We start from the raw sequence: 9,672 nt of genomic DNA, 5'->3' as shown, positions 1-9,672 counted from the left end.
GTAGGATCAGAAAATGGAGTCATTCATCATCTTGAAATGTTACTTGGTCACCCGCTCCATTATTTCATATGTCAGCTTCACGGAAATGAGCTGCCTTTCCGCGCAGTTTTTTATCACTATGATGGTAAACCAAGTGGTCCTGAGCATTGGCGTGGTCCCATTGGAAAGCAGATCAAGGAGTCTTTGTCTGAGCTTCCAGTTGTCGCCTTCCAGCCAGTCAGTTTCCCTGATTTCCCTGTGTTTAATGATGAAGTGGAGAAAGATCTGTCCTGGGATCAGAAATACCTGTATAGGATTTGTAAAGGAGTTATCACAGGTGTTGTTGAAGATGACTTGGCTGCTATTGAGCCAGGTCCTCCCTGTGTGTCAAGGTGGAACACCTTATGGAGTAGAATCCTCAGGCTGTATGTAGCAACATCAAGACCCAGCCATGAGTTGAAAAGAATTGTCATTACAATAATAAAGTTCAGTGCTCCAATGTGGTTTTACATCAAGATACACCCTTACGTAACACACGGCTCAAGGAACGTATTCCAGTCCCTGCTATATATGAAACACCTGAATAGTGAGGAGGAGACGATAGTGAAGAAGGCTGTCCAGAGAAATGCATACTTCGCCCACACAGATGAACTTCTTCTTGGTATGTGTGCAGATGAGGACATGACTGTTAGAGAAAAAGCTGTCTCAATGATAAGAAAAATTAGAGAGGAGAATCAGCAAAAGGAAGAATGCACTGGCAGATCTGAAGAGGAGGAGGAAGATTCTGATGCTGCTGTTGACGAGAATTTGTTAAACTATACTGATGAGGAGGGTAAAGATGGAGATGGGAATGAGGATATGCCTCCTGTAGTCAACATGAGAAAGGTGGTGACTCCGAAACTAAAGTGGCAAGCAAAAACCTATCATTCCATGATTAACTGGAGGAATGAACTCAAGACGGAGCCTCCTTACATTGCTTCTCTGTCAAATCTACAGGTTAATGACATTCTTGAGACACCATTAGTGGTGCCCAAGTGGCCAAACAGCACTCAGGCGGTCGAGAGAGGCATAAAAGTGATGACTGAAGCTTGCACTGAAGTGACGGGATACGAATCGAGAGATGGATATATTAGGCAAAGATTATTGTCTAGGAAAATGATGCCAAGGTTCCGCACAAAAAAGAATTTCAATATGAACTTGTAATGATTTTCTATACGGTGTACCTGTAAAATAACATGTGAATTAAATCGATGTCACCCATGTAAAATTTATCATTATCCTGGAAAACATTAAATGACACCTAATTTTTGGTATACACTAAAAGTTGACAAAAAGTCGTTCGCGATGCGGCAGGGTAAGTATGCATGAAATGGCATGAAATTTTGCACAGGTGTTTGTTACAGCCATACAAACGATGCCTGAAAAGTGCAGCCTGCAGCTCAAATAAAAGTGTTTTTTCCCTGCCCCCTCCCACGGGTACTTAAAAAAGTCGTAAATGGTAACTACGTCAATCAAAATGCAAAATCTCACTAAAAGTGACTGAATTAAGGTAGTAATAATTTCGGGAACTGTACGTCAAGCTGTTCGGATTCCGACGATGTTTGGATCTACGTATCTTTGTGAGGCTGCATTTTGTGCACTGGTTTGCTGTCAAGACCAAATACAGAAACAAGCTGAACGTTGAAGGGGACTTGCGCTGTGATCTCTCTGGCACGCGGCACGTATTCAGGATCTCGTAGCTCAGAAGCAGTGCCAAAATTTTCCTAAATGTGTTCGCACTAAATAATTGTTTTATTTTATTTTTTTTTATTGGGTACCCTCCTACATCCTTGTGTAAGGTGAAGCATGCAAAGTTCATGCTTGCCTTTATGTCTCATGAGATAAGGGTGTAGAAGCCTGAAGAGTCAATGGTTTTTACGTCATCAAGTTATTGGGAGCTCCAACAACTCCCTGAATACGAATTCGCAACTTTCGATTTACAACAGGTACCTACTTTACTGCTAGGTGAACAGGGACTAATGGGGGCTAAGAAGTATGTCCAAACAACTTCCACCGGCCAGGGACATCTCGCTAGCGAGGCAAGAGCAGTACCACTCTACCACCTTTCCCTTGCCCCCAATTCACCACCCTCCAAATCCCTACTCCCTCCCATTCCCCCTCCCAGCCACATCATGTTACAGCGTCTGAGATTCGCGAAATGGGATAAAAATCTCCTTAATTATAAAACGATTAACTGAAAAAGTGACACTAAGACCCTCAGCCTCAAGTCCTCAGGATGATTGGAACTGAGAACATCTCGGGCCTGTGGCAGCTCAGCTTTAAATGAATGAAAATCATCAAATTCCGGGAGACGCGACGCTGAGGCAGACCGTCGGTCCATTAATTAAAGATATACAGGTTGTCCATAAATAATTACCCTGAATAAAGCACGAGAGCATACTGTTTTTTTTTTTTGGAGGGGGGTGGGGTAATCATTTATGGACACCCTGTATATCATTAAACGTATATTTGTCCGAAATATATCATCGATCTTTTTATTTTAACACGAATCTTGTATTGTTTTGCTGTATTACTCTCATAACAGAAGCTTGAGATTAGTTTAATTTATTTTATAATAATGGAAATAAGTCGTCTTGCTGGTCAACGGTGGCTTGGTATTTGCCACAAATGTGGCTTAACAACATTACTCCACATTTAGGGGAAGGTGACTGTTACGAGTTTGGGATTTAGAATATAGTTAAAAGTCTACCCAGATCCCAACAGGCAACAAAAAAAAAACACAATCGGACTATAAAAGGGTAGACAAAGGATGCGAGTTTTTGTTGTGTATAATAAAATATAATAAATTCCTTAACAAAATATTCGGCTTTCTATAATTTATCCTTAACCATACTTAACCTAAACATTAACAGTATATACATATTTATACAACATACAACAATTTTGAAGCAAGTGGACGTGGGGAGGCAATATAGGATAACAAATACTTAAGTGCGGAGCTGAGATGGCGGACGAGTAAGGCTGAGTATTGTAGAAGACGGCAGGTAGTCACTGTGCCGTAGGTTTCCATGATAGGTGATCCTGTGGTCACTTCCCAGAGTGAACTGAACTCTCATCGAACTGGAGCTGATGAAGAAGACTTTGAGGAGGTGACGCAACAACCAGGATATGGAGAAGGGAAACCCCTGAGTGGTAACTAAGAGTAGTCATAATCGGGTATCGTCCCTAGATGGCGTTGCTTGTGGTGCTGGGTAGGTAGATCAGGACAATAGATGGCGTGGTTCGTAGTGCTGGGTAGGTAGATCATGACAATTGATGGCGTGGTTCGTAACAGTGACAGATGTTTATAGTTGTTAGTGATAGACAGTGTTGTTACTTATGGATACAGGTCAATGAGTGTTATATATAGATACAGCTCGCTTAGTGTTATCATATAGATACAGCTCTCTTAGTGTTATCATATAGATACAGCTCGCTTAGTGTTATCATATAGATACAGCTCTCTTAGTGTTATATATGGATACATATCACTTAGTGTTATATATACAGTAGATACTGATCACTTAGTCTTACATATAGATACACCTCACTTAGTGTTATATATAGATACAACTCCTTTAGTGTTGCATATACATACACCTCACTTAGTGTTATCATATAGATAACGCTCACTTAAAGTTATACATAGATACAGCTCACTTAGTGTTACACATATAGATACAGCTCACTTCATTTTAGTCCATATAACACGCGGACTTGAACATATAATCGACGACCTCAATAGCCAGGACTCGAACCCGAGACCTTATGTGTGTGACCAGGTCACCTTTGTATATATATATATATATATATATATATATATATATATATATATATACAGGTCATTTAGTGTTATATATAGATACGGGTCACTTATAGTAGAGCGGATAATGGAAAAATCGTGCAAATAGTGATACAGGCATGAAATTTGGCATGATCATACCCGAGGGCAGGGGTGTCAAACTCATTTGCCAAGGCGGGCCAGATTTATTATGGGTACACAGTATGCGGGCCAAGTAACATAATTATGAGCACTTCGCAATAACCTCTTAGGTGAGTAGTACGACAAAATAAGGAAGGTGGATTTAGTCTGCGCTCGTGCGAAACCCTTAAAAACAAACAAATCACGCGTTTACTTACCTTGAATCAATCTTATTGTTTGCTACTGCTGCTTCCTGATAATTGGCACCTCTTGGTATGGACCAGTGCATCGAAGTTTGGCACTAACGACTGAGCTGTAGCAACCTTTATTATTGAATTAAGGAGCGCATCAGTAAGTTGAGACCGAAGCCGAGACTTGTTCAAGTTCATCACAGAAGAGGGTTGTTCACAGACATATGTACTTCCGAACATTGACATAATCTTTGAGGCAAAACATTTAATCCTGGGATAATTTGGTCCAAAATATTGATAAAATGTGCCAACATCAACACTCGAAAACTTGTTCCTCAACACAGATTCACACTGGAGCTCAATTAATTTTAACTGAAAATGTTCTAGTACCTTATTAACACCAGCAGAGAATGGATCCCAAAAAATTAAAAAAATCCTTCTCAAGTTTTTTAAAGTCAACAAATCTTTCTTGGAACTCATTCATTAATTTGGAAATTTTGATGCAGTACTTTTTTGTGTTGATATCAGCATGAAACTCAGGTGTGTCTTGCAGGGACTTCAAGGTCGGAAAGTGAGAAATATTATTCTCTGATAGTTGCCGTTCAAAAAGCTGAAGTTTCATCTCAAAGGCACAAATGCAGTCATAAAACTCTGTCACCAATTTATTACGTCCTTGCATCTTTGTATTTAAGTAATTTAAGTGTTCTGTAATATCCACCATGAAAGTTAGATCGTGAACCCATTCATTATCTTTCAGTTCATGCAAATCCCTTCCTTTCTGTTCCATAAACATCTGTATTTCACTGCGCAATTCATAAAATCGCTTCAGTACGACTCCCTGACTTAACCAGCGAACATCAGTGTGATATGGCAGTCCGTGTGTGTTCTCATTTTCCTCCAATAAGCAGTTGAACTGTCTGTGGTTCAGACCTCGCGCGCGTATAACATTATCCATATTTAATGTTTTACTACACAACACTTCTTTATGTATAATACAATGCACATTATAAATTTGATGGTTTGGGTTCACAGCTATTACTTTTTCCTTTAATTTTGTTGCCACGCCAGCTTTTCTACCCACAGTTTGTGCCCAGTCAAAGCCTAATTTATCCAGTGCCCCTACCAAACCCACAAAGATGTCATCACCTGTTGTTGTTCCTTTCATTGGTACCAGTTTCACAAATTCTTCTGTTACCTGCACATTTTCATCCACACCACGTATAAAAACTGCAAGTTGTGCTACATCAATTACATCGGTACTTTCATCAATTGCAACTGATAATACAGTAAAGGACTTAACTTTGTCTTTGAGTTGACTGTTAATATTCTCTGATAATTCACCAATTCTTTCTGCAACTGTATTTCTTGAGAGACTTATGTTTGCAAATGCTTAACTCGTAAAGTGGCACGCTTACAACCACAATTAACCGTTAAAACCATCTCTAGTCTTATTGTTCTTTCATTGGTGATGTTGATTGAATATTTTGTTCTAGGAAACAGCAGACTATTTTATTCAGCTGAGGGATACACTCACTATTTAGTTTTAGCTCCTCAAGGTAAGGCTGGAGCAGCAAATGGGCCGTGGGCCACACCCAAGAGTGTGTCAGGCCGCATGTTTGACACGCCTGCCCTAGGGGCTACTTGTCAAATCTGCCTGATTGGCCATTTTGAAATCCAAGATGGCGACCATTTTTCAAGATGGCAGCCAAATTGACCTTTGAAAGATGAATTTTGAATAGAAATTGGTGTAGTTGGTCAATCTAAATGATCTTAGTGTCGATATGTATGTTTTCAAGCATGCTCAGATGATTTTTTTCTATTTCTGATAATCTCAGATATATATTTGTCTTGTTTATGACTGGTTTTATGTACTGGTTTTATGTTTTTTTCCAACTAGGTGAGGGTAGCATGCAGAGGGTCTCTGCATGTGAAGGAGTGATTGTCGGGCACTACCAGGGCACACTGGTGACATCACTGCTGTGCAACCCAGCATGGCGTTCAGTGTCAGCTAAGAAAAAGCATGTCATACTGCAACAGCTTAGTGTCCCAAATGCTGCTTAACCAACCCCAAATTAGTTAAGAAGCCGCACCTGAATTGACAGGATGTGCCAGCACGGGAGAGCTGAGCCAAGGATAACGGGGTTTTAGTTATCTGGATGGTGTACAGATGGCACAGGACTAATGACACTGGATGAACGATCGGACTAGGTGTAGGGCAAAAGGCATGAACCTAGTTGTATCCCATACAAGAAAGTGCTCATCAGGGTGGTAAAAGGATAAACCCTCGGCCCTGCAGATCAAAAATAGTTATGGACACAAAATTTACTAACAAATCATTCCTGACTGACTGGGCAAAGTGTTGTCTTTGTCAACAGGATAAGAAGGAAGATCTTAAGTCTCCACATGCAAATCCTGCCAAAAAAAGAGATGACGGTTACAAGAGCTTAGCAAGGAATATTCCTCTATTTCATTCAATCAATGCACTGCCAATCAAGCTTGACCCTGCAAGACTTGTTGACGATGATGGGATAGAGGAGACCTTGAGGAGAAACAAGGCACAGTATCATGAGAGTTGCAGACTTCTGTTCAACAACACAAAGTTAAATAGAGCTCTCAAAAGGCGAACCTCTGCAGTTGCTACAGAGGAGAACAGCACTAGCAAGATACCACGAATGGTCAGAGACCCCAAAGCAACAGAATGCTTTCTATGTGAGGAAGAAGCTTCGGGAGATGACATAAGACATGCAGTGACAATGAAACTTAATAAAAGATTGAATGATAGTGCGAAGACACTTAGCGATGGAATACTCCTTGCCAAACTAAGTGCAGGAGATGTTGTGGCACAAGAACTGAGGTATCACCCTCGCTGCCTGGCAGACCTGTACAACCGAGAAAAAACACACCGAAATGCTCATGAACAAGACGAAGCACAAGAGCTTCATCCGGGCAAGGACGCATACCCAACTGCTTTCTCTGAATTGGTCACTTACATCACTCAGATGAAAGCTTCTAGTGAAGGTACTGAACCACCCATTTTCAGACTTGCTGACCTGGTCACACTCTGCAGACTGAGACTTGAGCAGCTGGGTGTTGGATCGCCCGATGTTCATGCTACTCGACTGAAGGACCAGCTGCTTTTTCACATCCCCCAGCAGCAAGCTCATCACCATGGAAGAGATATCCTACTGGCCTTTGAGAAGGATGTTGGCTCAATCCAGGCCCAAGCAAGCAAATACGGTGACTCAATCTATCTGGCCAAGGCTGCTGGGATGATACGACGGGACATGCTTCAGCACAAGTCACACCTCAGCAGTACATTTCATGAAGGATGCATTGAACAGGCTGTTCCATCATCACTGCTTCAATTTGTATGCATGATCGAACATGGTGCAGATATCAAATCCCAACTCCAGTATGGCGCATCGAAGTCTGACCTTGCTATGTCACAGCTCTTACAGTACAACTGCTTTGCCAACTACAAGGTAGGAACACAAATCCACAGACACTCCACGGACCATGAGACACCTTTTTGCTATCTACGTCGGCATGTCTGTGTTTGCTAAGACAAGAAAGAGGCAGCTCATCGACATGCTGCATGAAAATGGGGTCAGCATTTCATATGACAGAGCTCTTCAATTATCAGCCGAGCTAGGAGAAGCAGTTGTGTGCCAGTACGTGGAAGATGGAGTGGTGTGTCCACCAATCTTGAGGAAGCAGTTGTTCAGGGACTTCAGCAATGGACAACATTGACCACAACCCCACTGCGACTACGGCCAAAACGTCCTTCCATGGGACCAGTGTGTCTATCTTCCAACATCCAAGCCATGAGCAGGCTGGTGAGGAGCGTGAGTCACTAAGACGGAATGCAGATACGATGGTCAAGGAAGTTTCTGAGCTTCCAAAGGCATTCACCAATGTCCGACCGGCTTATATTATGAAGAATCCCAAACCTCCCTTGGTAGCACTTTAGTCATTGCCAGCACCTGAGTCAATCCAGTCACACCTACAGGAAGAGTATGCTTGGCTGGAAGAAGTCTTGCTCACAGAGGAAGTGGTTGATGAAGTCTGCATCGCGTGGGCAGCTCATCATGCAGCACAGAAGAGGAAACAGCCATTTGAAGTGAACATTACGTCTCTGCTTCCCCTGCTTCGAGATCCGGCACACTCTGTGGCAACCATCAAGCATGTCATGGAAAAGGTTCGTGATACAGTGACTTTCCTGAACCCAGGTCAGATCCCAGTCATAGCTGCTGACCAGCCACTGTATGCCCTGGCAAAACAAATCCAATGGCATTGGCCTGAGTATGGAGAAGACAGGTATGTTATTATATTCGGAGGACTTCACATAGAGATGGCTGCACTGAGATCACAAGGAACGCGACTAAAAGACAGTGGTTGGACCGATTCCCTTGTTGAAGCAGGAGTGGCTTCATCTGGTACAGCAGTCTCTTCTGTCGGTATCAAGTGTAACTAAGACAAGACTAGCACATCAAGTCACAGCATGCAGCTTGTACAAACTGATGAAGGAGGCATACCAGGACTATTGCTCTGATGAGTCTGAAAGGTCAACTTTGAGCTTTGAAGACTGGTGTAAACAACGGAGGCTTAAGAGTTCACAGTTCCAATTCTGGAACCTTGTGCTGGACATGGAGCTCACCATCTTCATGTTGATCCGCTCATTCAGGGAAGGCAATTTCAAACTCTACCTTGAAGCACTCTCAGAGCTGATCCCCTACTTCTTTGCGAACAACAATATTAATTATGCCCGATGGCTTCCAATTCACCTTCGAGACATGATGTGCCTTGAGCAACAACATCCAGAGGTAGCGAGGGAGTTCTACAAGGGGAACTTTGTTGTCCACAAGTCAGGAAGAGAGTTCTCTGCCATTGCTATTGATCAAGCCCTGAACAAAGCAATGCAGTGACAATGGCAAACTTCATACATGTCAGAAGTCACTGCTGGCTGAAATACTTCAAGCACAAGTGAATGCTACAGAGAGATGCTATCATCATAGATGGCTCAGCACTGATCAATGCCCTACCTCCACGCACCTCAAAGGCTTTTGATGCCTATGCAAGAGAAGACATCCTGCCCAAAGTGGAATTCTATGGTGCCAAACACAATAGGGTGGATGTAGTGTTTGATGTGTACAAAAAGTCAAGTCTGAAGTCTGAAGCCAAGTCGAAACGAGGACAGGGGATCAGGGACAGAGTTACAGGAACCAGTAAGACTCCCAAAAACTGGAGAAGCTTTCTGCGAGATGACAAAAACAAGACAAAACTATTCCATTTTCTCGCGGATAAAATGTGTGAGGCACAGACGACAAGCACGGTGGGTGTGACAAAGGGAGAAGATGCCACTAGCAACACAGAAAAGTCCCGAGAAGCTGTGGATCCATGCTGTCATGAGGAAGCAGACACACGAATATTTGTGCATGCTAGGGACACAGCAATGGAAGGTAGCAAGTCCCTCATCATCAAAGCCAATGACACTGACGTGGTCGTCATAGCAGTATCTGTACTGCCATCACTACAGGAGCT

The sequence above is a fragment of the Homarus americanus genome, unplaced genomic scaffold (assembly GCF_018991925.1).
Source record: "Homarus americanus isolate GMGI-L3 unplaced genomic scaffold, GMGI_Hamer_2.0 scaffold22250, whole genome shotgun sequence".
Classification (NCBI taxonomy): Eukaryota; Metazoa; Arthropoda; class Malacostraca; order Decapoda; family Nephropidae; genus Homarus; species Homarus americanus.
This window is presented reverse-complemented; position numbering follows the sequence as displayed.